This window comes from Rhinopithecus roxellana, chromosome 12 (genome assembly GCF_007565055.1).
Source record: "Rhinopithecus roxellana isolate Shanxi Qingling chromosome 12, ASM756505v1, whole genome shotgun sequence".
NCBI lineage: Eukaryota > Metazoa > Chordata > Mammalia > Primates > Cercopithecidae > Rhinopithecus > Rhinopithecus roxellana.
In genome coordinates, this window is record NC_044560.1 from 133276844 (window position 1) to 133290369 (window position 13526).

A 13526-nucleotide genomic window follows, 5' to 3' on the forward strand; every position below is an offset into this window, starting at 1 on the left:
GGTACATGCCACAACGCGCGGGTAATTTTTGTATTTTTATTAGAATGGGGTTTCACCGTGTTGACTGGGCTGGTCTCGAACTCCCAACATCAGGTGATCTGCCCACCTCAGCCTCCCAAAATCCTGTGATTACAGGCGTGAGCCACCTCACCCATCCAGCTGTTGCTTTTAGTTGGAGAATTGTAGCAATATATAGGAGGAAGTCAGGAGAATTCAGGAACTCGTCGAGTCTATAGGCAGATAACAAGAACTTAAAAACAATGCACAGGGCTGCAATCTATTAATAGGTATATTACAGTTTTTCTTTAGAAATGTAAATTTTTCTCTCCACATTTATCATATAGGAATCTCAGATTTAAAACCTCTTGAGGCTCAGAAGCCAAACCAAGGCAGACTTTAGATTTTACCAACAGGTTCTTAAGGTTCTTGGGCCCGCCAGAAAGGAGCCATTTTTACTCATTCACTGTAAGACTGAGAACTCTTGAAGCCAGGCGTTTTATGTATATTTTAAAATATAATATTTCAGGCCAGGCATGGTGGCTCACACTTGTAACCCCAGCACTATGGGAGGCCGAGGTTGGTGGATCATCTGCGGTCAGGAGCTCGAGACCAGCCTGGCCAACATGGTGAAACCCTGTCTCTGCTCAAAATACACACACACAAAAAATTAGCTGGGCATGGGGTGCACACCTGTTATCCTAGCTAATCGGAAGGCTGAGGCAGGGGAATCACTTGAACCTGGGAGGCAGAGGTTGCAGTGAGCCAAGATCACACCACTGCACTCCAGCCTGGGTGACAGAGTGAAACTCGGTCTCAATAAATTAATTAATTAATTAAAATAAAATATAACACCTCAGTCAAAGCCTTGGTGATATAGCCAGTGTTTTCTGTTGTATCTTGCTTATAAAGAAAGGGCAGACTTTTTCTGAACTTATGTAAATAAAAATAAGAATACTCACGAATAGTTTCCAGATTTTGGAGGAATCAAGTGAGGAGAAAAAGCAAATGCTTTACCTTTGTTTTTTTGGTTTTGTTTGTTTCTTTGTTTCTTTGTTTTTTGAGGAGTCTGGCTCTATCACCTGTCACCCAGGCTGGAGTGCAATAGCAAAGTCTCAGCTCACTGCAACCTCCATCTCCCGGGTTCAAGCGATTCTCCTGCCTCAGCCTCCCAAGTAGCTGGGATTACAGGTCTGTGCCACTATGCCTGGCTAATTTTTGTGTTTTTAGTAGAGACGGGATTTCACCATTTGGCCAGGCTGGTCTCAAACTCCTGATCTCAAGTGTTCTGCCTGCCTTGGCCTCCCAAAGTGCTGGGATTACAGCCATGAGCCACCGCGCCTGGCCAAGATCTGATAGTTTTATAAGGGGCTTTTCCCCCTTTGCGAAGCACTTCTCTCTCCTGCTGCCCTGCGAAGAAGGGCATGTTGCTTCCCCTTCTGCCATGATTGTAAGTTACTTGAGGCCTCCCTAGCCACGCTGAAGAACTGTGAGTCAATTAAAACTCTTTCCTTTATAAATTATCCAGTCTTGGGTATTTCTTCATAGCAACTTGAGAATGGACTAATACAGTAACCTTAAATTTTAGTGAAAACCTGGGAAGCAAGAAATCTTGAATTGTCTGTCACATATCAGTATTTTATAAATGAAAGTCATTTAATAACTTTACAAACATGTTTTCCCATAATTTTTATATGTATTAATAGACTCCAAAATATTTAGTTTTTATAATTATAAGAAGCCAGCTGGAGCTGGGCATGGTGGCTCATGCCTGTAATCCCAGCACTTTGGGAGGCTGAGGTGGGTGGGTCACTTGAGGTCAGGAGTTCGAGACCACTCTGGCCAACATGGTGAAACCCCATCTCTACTAAAAATACAAAAATTAGCCCAGCATGATGGTAGGTGCCTATAATCCCAGCTACTTGGGAGGCTGAGGCAGGAAAATCTCTTGAACCCAGGAGGTGGAGGTTGTAGTGAGCTGAGATCATTCCATTGAACTCCAGCCTGGGAGACAGAGCAAGACTCCATCACAAGAAAAAGAAGAAGAAGAAGAAAAAAAGAAGCTAGCTGGGCACAGTGGCTCATGCCTATATTCTAGCACTTTAGGAGGCCAAAGCAGGCAGAACACTTGAGCCCAGGAGTTCAAGACCATCCTGGGCAACATGGCAAAACTTTGTCTCTACAAAAAATAAAAAATTTAGCTAGGCATGGTGGTGCACACCTATAGTTCCAGGTACTTGGGAAGCTCAGCTGGAGGATCACCTGAGCTCAGGGAGACTGAGGCTGCAGTTAGCTGTGATCATGCCACTACACTTCAGACTGGGTGACAGAGTGAGACCCTGTCTCAAAAAATAAATAAATAAAAATTTAAAAATATAAGAAGCCAAGAACAAACATACACATGTTCAGCAATTTGTTTCTGTTTATCTTATTTGAAAATGACTCAGAAATTTAATGAATATCTATTATTTCATTTACCATAACATAATTTAAAGATTTCAAGTTACATAAAAAGTTCATTTTTAAGCATATATCCCATTTACACTTACCCAAATTTTTTTAACAGTTTACCTAGATTCCTTAAGAAAATTTAGATATTAGACAAACCTAGCAATCACTTTGTTATTTCTCATTTCACAAAATTTGTAGCCTGTAAATATATGAGTATTTTGCCAATATCTCAGAAGACACAGGTATTTTTATTAAACCAACCTTACTTTAAAAAATTACACCAGGATAATTCTGTTTTAGACTAGGTTTATAGTTTTATAAACCTTGTGCCAAATCCTGTCATATTATAATATCTAGCAGCGACAAATATAAAACTGGCCATTAAACCCAGGAAAAAAGTGTATACTGACAATTTTGAAGATGTTTATGTTTTTAATTTTACCAATAATTTAAAAACCAGCTTATTTATTAAAGGTTTACTTAAGTTACATGAAATAAAAGGCATTTGGGTTATTATGTATTTTATATTTTGTATTTTATATGAGCACTCTTTTTTTTTTTTTTTTTTTGAGATGGAGTCTCACTCTGTCTCCCAGGCTGGAGTGCAGTGTCATCCCAGCACTGTGGGAGGCTGAGGTGGGCGGATCACTTAAGGTCAAGAGTTTGAGACCAGCCTGGCCAATATGGTGAAACCCCATCTCTACTAAAAAAATACAAAAATTAATTGGACATGGTGGCTCACGCCTGTAATCCCAACTACTAAGGAGGCTGAGGCAGGAGAATTGTTTGAACCCAGGAGGCAGAGGTTTCAGTGAACCAAGATCAAACCACTGCACTCCAGCCTGGGCAACAGAGCAAGACTCCATCTCAAAAAAAAAAAAAAAAAATGTGCACAAGAATAGGCCATAGTATGTGCCAGCTGGAACCCGCCCCCCGCAACAGAAAACTTGACATGCCTTAATGTTTGAGAATCCCTTTCCACTTCGTATTAATCTTCCAAGAGCAAAGAAAATCCTGTAAATCCTGTCAGGGAAGGTCAGGAGTTTAGACAGATGTTTTAGATAATGGTGACCACCCTGGTGGCCGTTAATTAACCATCACACACCCACCATTTAGAATGTTTATTTTTCACATGCCTGTAATCCCAGCTACTTAGGAGGCTGAGGCAGGAGAATCGCTTGAACCTGGGAGGCGGAGGTTGTGGTGAGCCGAGATTGCGCCATTGCACTCCAGCCTGGGCAACAAGAATAAAACTCCATCTCAAAAATTTAAAAAAAAAAAAGAATTTTTATTTTTGCTCTTGAAAGATTTTTTGGAAACAAGCAAGTGAAGGGTCAAACCAAATCAAAAGAAACCAAGACAAAAGTGTTCGCAGAAATGTTAACTGAGGTATGCAGATCAAACAAAATATGAAACTAGGTGCACAAACCAGAAGAGGCGTGCCTCACAGACAGAACGCAAACTCTGCAGAAACCAAGAGTACGCAATTCACAAAGACACTGGTCTCTATACCGGGAAGGGCTTACCAGAAAAGACAAAAAAGTCTTTTATCATTTCAGGAAGGATGTATGGTCCTTTACTAAGGTGGTCTTGTCCAAGCCGGGCATGGTGGCTCACGCCTGTAATCTCAACACTTTGGGAGGCCGAGGCAGGACGATTACTTGAGGTCAGGAGTTCGACACCAGCCTGGCCAACATGGTGAGACTCCATCTCTACTAAAAATACAAAAATTAGCTGGGCATGGTGGCTCACCTGTAATCCCAGTGACTTGGGAGGCTAAGGCAGGAGAATCACTTGAACCCAAGAGGTAGAGGTTGCAGTGAGCCAAAATCGTGCCACTGCACTGCAGCCTGGGTGACAGAGGGAGACTCCATCTCAAAAAAAAAAAAAAAAAAAAAAGGCGGGGGGATCTTATGCAAACCAGATCTCAAATAATATCAAAAAGACTCTAACAAAAGAAATCAAAAAGCCTCTAACAAAAAAAAAGGGAGGCTTAGCCTGAGATGGGACTCACCATGGTAGAAAAGAAGAGCCATCCATGTAAGCAGAGAGCTCAGAGAGCCCAAGTGAGCTGCACAGCAATTCCAAGAACCACCAATTCCTTCAGATAGTAATCTCATGCAGGTCCCATTTCTGACACCATATATGTCAACTTAATTAACAAACAGAGGAGGTTCTATGAAAGAAGAGATGTTTGCACCAGGCCCGTTGGCTCACACCTGTAATCTCAGCACTTTAGGAGGCTGAGGTGGGCGGATCACCTGAGGTCAGGAGTTCGAGACTAGCTTGACCAACATGGTGAAATCCCATCTCTACTAAAAATACAAAAAAAGTAGCTGGGCGTGGTGGTGGACACCTGTAATCCTAGCTACTCAGGAGGCCAAGGCAGGAGAATCACTTGAACTGGGAAGGCAAAGGTTGCAGTGAGCCAAGATTGTGCCACTGCACTCCAGCCTGGGCAACAGAGCCAGATTCTGTATCAAAAAAAAAAAAAAGAGAGAGAGAGAGATGTTTGTTTGGGAATACAGCATTGCAATGAGATCTGCATGCCATAGTGAACTATGTGCAGATTCAGGAAGGTAAAGGAAGACAAAGGCTCTTACAAGAAAAAATGAGGAGGAGTATATAACTGTTTTGAAATAATTATCCTTGGCTACAAAGATCAAGGGTGATGCCAATTCGAGGTCAGACAGGCAGTTCTTCCACAGAGGGCTTTGTAGAACCATTTTTTGTGTAAAGTTGTAATGCCCTTTGGGCAAGTTTATGGTTTCTGTAGAGTCTTTTGTAATTGTTTTTGTTATCAGGCGTATAAACATGAGAACTCTGTCTTCATGGCGTTCCCTGGCTCTATTTGTCAAGGTTTTCTTTTTCTTTCTTTCTTTTTTTTTTTTTTTTTTTTTGAGACAGAGTCTTGCTCTGTCACCCAGGCTGGAGTGCAGTATGACGCCATCTCGGCTCACTGCAACCTCCATCTCCTGGGTTCAAGCAATTCTCCTGTCTCAGCCTCCTGAGTGGCTGGGACTACAGGCACGCACCACTATGCCCAGCTAATTTTTGTATTTTTAGTAGAGACGGGGTTTCACCACGTTGGCCAGGCTGGTCTCGAACTCCTGACCTCAAATGATCCGCCTCCCCCTCAGCCTCCCAAAGTGCTGGGAATAAGGCGTGAGCCACCGTGTCCAGCCCACCCAGGAAAAAATTCAAGGGCAATCCAGAGGTAGAAGAAACAGCTTTATTGAAGTGGCAATGTCACAGCTTGGTGGCCGCTACCGCAGAGCAGGGCTATTCATAGGCGGGCAGTAGCAGCCCAGGGCAGTTCCGCAGTCATATTTATACACACCTTTAATTTTGCATGCAGATTAAGGGGCGGTTCATGCAGAAATTTCTAGGGAAGGGGGAGTCATCATTGGGTCATTGCTACGGAAAGGGGCAGTAACGCTATGGTGTTGCCATGGCAATGGTAATTTTTTTTTTTTTTTTTTTTTTTTTTTTTTTTTTTTTTTTTTTGAGACGGAGTCTCGCTCTGTGGCCCGGGCTGGAGTGCAGTGGCCGGATCTCAGCTCACTGCAAGCTCCGCCTCCCGGGTTCACGCCATTCTCCTGCCTCAGCCCCGGAGTAGCTGGGACTACAGGCGCCCGCCACCTCGCCCGGCTAGTTTTTTTTTTTTTTTTTTTTTTTTTTTTTTTTGTATTTTTTAGTAGAAACAGGGTTTCACCATGTTAGCCAGGATGGTCTCGATCTCCTGACCTCGTGATCCGCCCGCCTCGGCCTCCCAAAGTGCTGGGATTACAGGCTTGAGCCACCGCACCCGGCCAGCAATGGTAAATTGACATGGCACACTGGTGGACCTGTCTCATAGAAAGCTGCTTCCGGCTGAGCGCGCTGGCTCACGCCTGTAATCCCAGCACTTTGGGAGGCCAAGGTGGGTGGATCACCTGAGGTCTAGAGTTTGGGACCAGCCTGGCCAACATGGTGAAACCCCGTCTCTACTAAAAATACAAAATTAGCCAGGTGTGGTGGTGGGCGCCTGCAATTCCAGCTACTCGGGAGGTTGAGGCAGGAGAATCACTTGAACATGGGAGGCAGAGGTTGGAGTGAGCTGAGCTTGCACCACTGCACTCCAGCCTGGGCGACAGAGCAAGACTCCATCTCAAAATAATAATAATAATAATAATAATAATAATAATAATAATAATAATAATAAATAAAGCTGGTCGGGCACAGTGGCTCACACCTGTAATCCCAGCACTTTGGGAGGCTGAGGCAGGTGGATTGCGAGGTCAGGAGATGGAGACCATCCTGGCTAACACGGTGAAACCCCGTCTCTACTGAAAACACAAAAAATTAGCCAAGCATGGTGGCACACGACTGTAGTCCCAGCTACTTGGGAGGCTGGGGCAGAAGAATCGCTTGAACCTGGGAGGCAGAGGTTGCAGTGAGCCAAGATCGCGCCACTGCGCTCCAGCCTGGCAACAGAGTGAGACTCCATCTCAAATAAATAAACAAACAAATAAAGTAATAAAGCTGCTTCCCACCCTCCCACCCTCCCACTGTCCCCCACCGCCCTGTTTTACCAAGTCCTCAGTCTGATGTGGTGTCCAAGCCCCACCTCTGGAGTCAAGTCCCGCCTCCTACCTCACTCTAATCCTGTTAAAATGGCCTCTAGGGAGAGCTGTAGTCAAGACAGTCACATTGGTGGAATCTCTAACACCCTTGGAATTATTTGTGCAGCCCACTTCCTTGTACTCGGAGGTCCATGACATTTCTACTTTTGCAAACCGGAGCAGCAGGATTTTCCCCAGCTTCCCACCCACACCCCAAGCAGAGAGAGAAGCTTGCAGTCCCTACTCACCTCTTGCTTTGCATCAGTGTTGCTCAGCCTCATCAGAGCCAATGCTCCCGATTTATAGCAAATAATTTCTCACGCCGCCTTTATTACCTTGAAATGAAATACTTAGATAATAAAACCTAGCTCCAAAATGCCCTAACTATAATGTAAAGCGGAAATAAAAGGAGAGGAAATTTAAGTTAGCCGCGCCTGGTGGCATGTGCCTGTAATCCCAGCTACTTGGGAGGCTGAGGCAGGAGAACCACTTGAACGCAGGAGGCGGAGGTTGTAGTGAGCTGAGATCGTGCCACTGCACTGCAGCCTGGGCAACAGAACGAGACTCCATCTCAAAAAAAAAAAAAAAAAGAATATGTGTATCAACATGCAAGGGATGCTTGGCTTGATTCCTATAAGATTCAGCTACTCAGTGCTTTGTCCTGGGAGCATCAGCTTTGGCATCTTCTGGGAATTTGTCACAAATGTGGACCTGATGATTTGGAATTCCCAGGGGGTTTGGTATAGCTCTAGAACATTTCCCCCTCTGTGTGGAGTCTCTGAAGCAACAGCTCCATAAAACTGACAGCTGGCCCTCCTAAATTAAGAGATTTTCTGGTTTGCTGAACTGAAGAACAACTCTGCTTTATCCATTACAAGGAAGGTAATTTTGAAAGTGCCAATCCATTTTTTTGTTCTCTGTTGCTGCTCTCCTCAGCTTTTTTCTTTCTATAAAGTATAGGGACAAGGCCAGTGTGATGGCTCACACCTGTAATCCCAGCACTTTGGGAGACCAAGGCAGGAGGATCGTTTGAGGCTAAGAGTTTGAGATGAGACTGGACATTATAGCAAGACCCCATCTCTGCAAAAAAATTTTTTTTTTTTTTTTTTTTTTGAGACAGAGTCTCACTCTGTCACCCAGGCTGGAGTGCAGTGGCGTGATCTCAGCTCACAGCAAGCTCCGCCTCCCGGGTTCACGCCATTCTCCTGCCTCAGCCTCCTGAGTAGCTGGGACTACAGGCGCCCACCACCTCGCCCGGCTAGTTTTTTGTATTTTTTTTTAGTAGAGACGGGGTTTCACCGTGTTAGCCAGGATGGTCTTGATCTCCTGACCTCGTGATCCGCCCGCCTCGGCCTCCCAAAGTGCTGGGATTACAGGCATGAGCCACCGCGCCCGGCCTCTGCAAAAATATTTTAAAATTACCCAGACATGGTGGGACTATAGCTGTGCCTATAATCCCAGCTATTCGAGAGGCTGAGATGGGAGGATCACTTGAGGCTGGGAGGTCAAGGCTGCAGTGACTTGACTCATGCCTGCAATCCCAGCACTTTGAGAGGCTGAGGTGGGAGGATGGCTACAGCCTGGGAGGCCAAGTCTGCAGTGAGCCAGGATCACACCACTGCACTCCAAACTGGGTGACAGAGTGAAACCTCATCTCAAAAGAACTTTTTAAAATTTTTAACAAGTGAAGGGACAGGTGAAACTTTCCATCCACCATCTCTGAAGGCTTGATCATTTGAGTCTCTGAAATAAACTTGACAGTAGACAAATTAACCAGAGAAAAGGCACATAAATCCATTATGTGCACACACAGAGAAACCCCACAAAGTATGAGATTCAAAGACAGGCCAGATGGTTGAAGCTTAAATAGCATTTTGAGATACAGAAATAGATAGGGGCTAGGAGGCTTCTGGACCATGGTGGTGACAAGCTAAGGTAGGGTGAGGGGCAGAACTGCACTGAGAACAAAGGTCATCTTATTTGCAGATAAAGTCTCTCAGGTAGCAGTCCTCAGAGGGATTGGTGAAAGTCTGTCTGGGTGTGGTGTCTTTGGGGTGGAGACCAACACTCTTGCCCTTGGGAGGAGAATTGGGGACTGGAAAAAGACACTGACTTTTCAGTATCTGCCCTTTTGACCTATTTGGATTTTTTCTTTTTTTCTGAAACGGAATCTTGCTCTGTTGCCCAGGCTGGAGTGCAGTGGCGCAATTTCAGCTTACTCCAACCTCTGCCTCCCAGGTTCTAGCAATTCTCCTGCCTCAGCCTCCTGAGTAGCTGGGACTATAGGTGCATGCCACCACACCCAGCTAATTTTTTATTTTAAGTAGAGATGGGGGTTTCACCATGTTGGCTAGGCTGGTCTTGAACTCCTGACCTCAAGTGATCTGCCCACCTCGGCCTCCCGAAGCGCTGGGATTACAGGCATGAGCCACAGTGCCCCGCCAATGTACTCGAACTTTTTAAACCTTTTAACTGTTAAAAAAAAAAATCAGGCCAGGTGCAGTGGTTCATGCCTGTAATCCCAGCACTTTGGGAGGCCGAGGAGGGAGGATCACCTGAGGTCAGGAGTTTGAGATCAAGCCATTGCACTCCAGCCTGGGTGACAAAGTGAAAAAAGTTTAAAAAAAAAATAAAATACTTGGGTAATCATATCTCATTATCAACAAGATTCCCACTGCTTACACATTACATTAAAACTAATATATTAGGCCGGGCGCGGTGGCTCAAGCCTGTAATCCCAGCACTTTGGGAGGCCGAGACGGGCGGATCACAAGGTCAGGAGATCGAGACCATCCTGGCTAACACGGTGAAACCCCGTCTCTACTAAAAAATACAAAAAACTAGCCGGGCGAGGTGGCGGGCGCCTGTAGTCCCAGCTACTCGGGAGGCTGAGGCAGGAGAATGGCGTGAACCCGGGAGGCGGAGCTTGCAGTGAGCTGAGATCCGGCCACTGCACTCCAGCCCCGGCGACAGAGTGAGACTCCGTCTCAAAAAAAAAAAAAAAAAAAAAAAAAAAAAAAAAAAAAAAACTAATATATTAGTTTTAGTGGGCACAGTGGCTCTTGCCTATAGTCCCAGCACTTTGGGAGGTGGAGGCGAGAGGGCCACTTGAGCTCAGGAGTTCAAGACCAGCCTGGGCAACAGCAAGACCTTGTCTCTCCTTTAGTCCCAGCTACTCAGGAGGCTAAGGCAGGAGGATGGGTGGACTCCAGGAGTTTGAGGCTAAAGTGAGCTATGACAGAGTGAGACCTGGTCTCAAAAAATATATATAAAAGATTTTTTTTTTAGACAAATTTTCACTCTTGTTGCCCAGGCTGGAGTGCAATGGCGTGACCTCAGCTCACTGCAGCCTCTTCCTCCTGGGTGCAAGCGATTCTTCTGCCTCAGCCTCCTGAGTAGCTGGGACTACAGGCACACACCACCACACCCAACTAATTTTTTTATTATTATTATATTTACTAAAGATGGGGTTTCACCATATTGGCCAGGCTGGTCTCGAAATCCTGACCTCGTGATCTGCCCACCTCAGCCTCCCAAAGTCCTGGGATTACAGGCGGGAGCCATCGCGCCCAGGTTTCTGTATTTTTAGTAGAGACGGGGTTTTACCATGTTGATGAGGCTGGTCTCAAACTCTTGACCTCAGGTGATCCACCTGCCTTGGCCTCTCAAAGTGTTGGGATTACAGGCGTGAGCCACCATGCCCAGTTGAAACGAAATTTTAAAAATGAAAATATATGTATTGAGAAGAAATTAAACCAGCATGATAGTTCATCCATCTCTCCTAATTCAGGGTCTGCCTCTCCTATCCACTCAACCCAACCTCATTATGCCCCATTTTCCCTTGTCTGCTCTAATTTTTCATAGCACTAATCACTTTTTAACACACACACATACTTATTATATTTACTGTTCATCATGGCAGATGCACATTACAGGCTTGTTTAAAGTGTATGCACTAATACAACTGTTTCATTCTTTTTTTTTTTTTTTTTTTTTTGAGACAGGGTCTCGATGTGTAGCCCAGGCTGAAGTGCAGTGGCAGAGTCACAGCTCACTGCAGCCTCAATCTCCCGGGCTCAAGCCATCCTCCCACCTCAGCCTCCCAAGTAGCTGAGACTACAGGTGCACACCACTATTTGCAGCTGCTTTTTAAATTTTTTGTAGAGACGCGGTCTCACTGTGCTGCCAGGGATGGTCTCAAACTCATGGCTCAAGAGATCCTCCTGCCTCGGCCTCCCAAAGTGCTGGGATTACAGGTGTGAGCCCCCATGCCAGACCCCATTTCTTTCTTTTTTTTTTTTTTTTTTTTTTCGAGACGGAGTCTTGCTCTGCTGCCCAGGCTGGAGTGCAGTGGCCGGCTCTCAGCTCACTGCAAGCTCTGCCTCCTGGGTTCACGCCATTCTCCTGTCTCAGCCTCCCGAGTAGCTGGGACTACAGGCGCCCGCCTCGTCGCCCGGCTAGTTTTTTGTATGTTTTAGTAGAGACGGGGTTTCACTGTATTAGCCAGGATGGTCTCGATCTCCTGACCTCATGATCCGCCCGTCTCGGCCTCCCAAAGTGCTGGGATTACAGGCTTGAGCCACCACGCCCGGCCCCCCATTTATTTCTTTTCTGCATTTGTGGAGAGGATTCTAAAAGGGCCAAAAGGAGGTTTTATTTTATTTATTTATTTAAGACGGCATCTAACTCTGTCACCTAGGCTGGAGTGCAGTGGCAAGGTCTCGGCTCACCGCAACTTCTGCCTCCCTTGTTCAAGTGATTCTCATGCTTCAGCTTCCCAAGTAGCTGGGATCACAGGCATGTGCCACCACACCCGGCTAATTTTTGTACTTTTAGTAGAGATGGGGGTTTCGCCATTTTGGCCAGGCTGGTCTCGAACTCCTGACCTCAAGTGATGTGCCTGCCTCAGCCTCCCAAAGTGCTGGGATTACAGGCGTGAGCCATCGTGCCTGGTCTGGAGGTTTTATATTTAATTATTTCCCTGATACTATGTAATTTGCTCATTATGCCAACAGTTTATCGTGTCTGTCCCTCTAGAAGGTAAGTTCTTTGTGGGGAAGAATCCATGTCTGGTTTTGTTTGTTGAGGTCTTAAATTATGTATACAGCTCACAGTATGTCGAAGCCAAATAAAATACAGAGATATAGAGACAAATCTCTAAATTTAAAATGTTTTATCACGGTGGCTCATGCCTGTGACCCCAGCACTTTGGGAGGCCGAGACAGGCAGACCACCTGAGGTCAGCAGTTTGAGACCATCCTGGCCAACCTGGTGAAACCCTATTTCTACTAAAAATACAAAAATTAGCTGGGCATGGTGGCGCGCGCCTGTAATCCCAGCTACTCGGGAGGTTGAGGCAGGAGAATCACTTAAACCCAGAAGGAGGAGGTTGCAGTGAGACGAGATTACCCCACTGCCCTCCAGCCTGGGCGACAGAGCGAGACTCTATCTCAAAAAAATAATAAAATGTTTTATTTGGAAAGTAAGAATTGAAATTCGAGGCATCCACATCGACCAGGTGGTCTTCAGTACTTTCAAAGAACAAAGAGGTTAGAGGTTTTCATAAGAAACAGAAATGTTAGATATTGTTTTGCAAGAAAGTTCATTGACACTAGCAACGTTTTGGGGAGCTGGCAAGTTCTGATTGGTAAGTGACAGCAGAGGGAAAAACCAGTCCGTAGCAGGTTGTTTCAGTACCAGTGAGACTGCTTCCAGGTTACAACAGGCCGTTTTAACAGCCAGGCTTGCAGAGAATCACATTCTTGGGGCAATGGTATCTGCCCTAAGTGTTTTTTTCCCCCGGTCTCTCAACTTTGTTGTAGTTGGATATGACAAGAAGGATCCAATTCATATGATCAACTTTCACAATTGTTTTCTTCGTTTGTTTTTTGAGACGGAGTCTCACTCTCTTGCACAGGCTGGAGTGCAGTGGTGCAATCTCTGCTCACTGCAACCTCCGCCTCCTGCGTTCAAGTGATTCTCCTACCTGAGCCTCCAAATTAGCTGGGATTACAGGTGCGAGCCACCACGCCCAGTTAATTTTTGTATTTTTAGTAGAGATGGGATTTCACCATGTTGGCCAGGCTGGTCTCGAATTTCTGACCTCAAGCGATCTGCCCGCCTTGGCCTCCCAAAGTGCTGGGATTACAGGCATGAGTCACCGCGCCCAGCCACAATTGTATTTTTATTGGACAGAGCTGATCTAGAGGTTAAAACGAGGAATTCCGGAGCTAAGCTGGCTGGATTCAAGTCCCTACTAGCTGGTGATCATGGGCAAGTCACTTGGCCTCTGCTGGTCTCACTTTTTTCACCTGTGAAGTAAAGGGCATCACTGCACCTACTTCATGGGGTTGCCATCTTGGCTGTCAGTAAAACTGTCCATAAAAGTTGGCTGGTGTTACTATTGGTTGCAGCATTCATTTTTAGCAGCTGGAGCCTGTTTTCTCCTGTGAAGTGAAGATAGCCGTGCCCGAC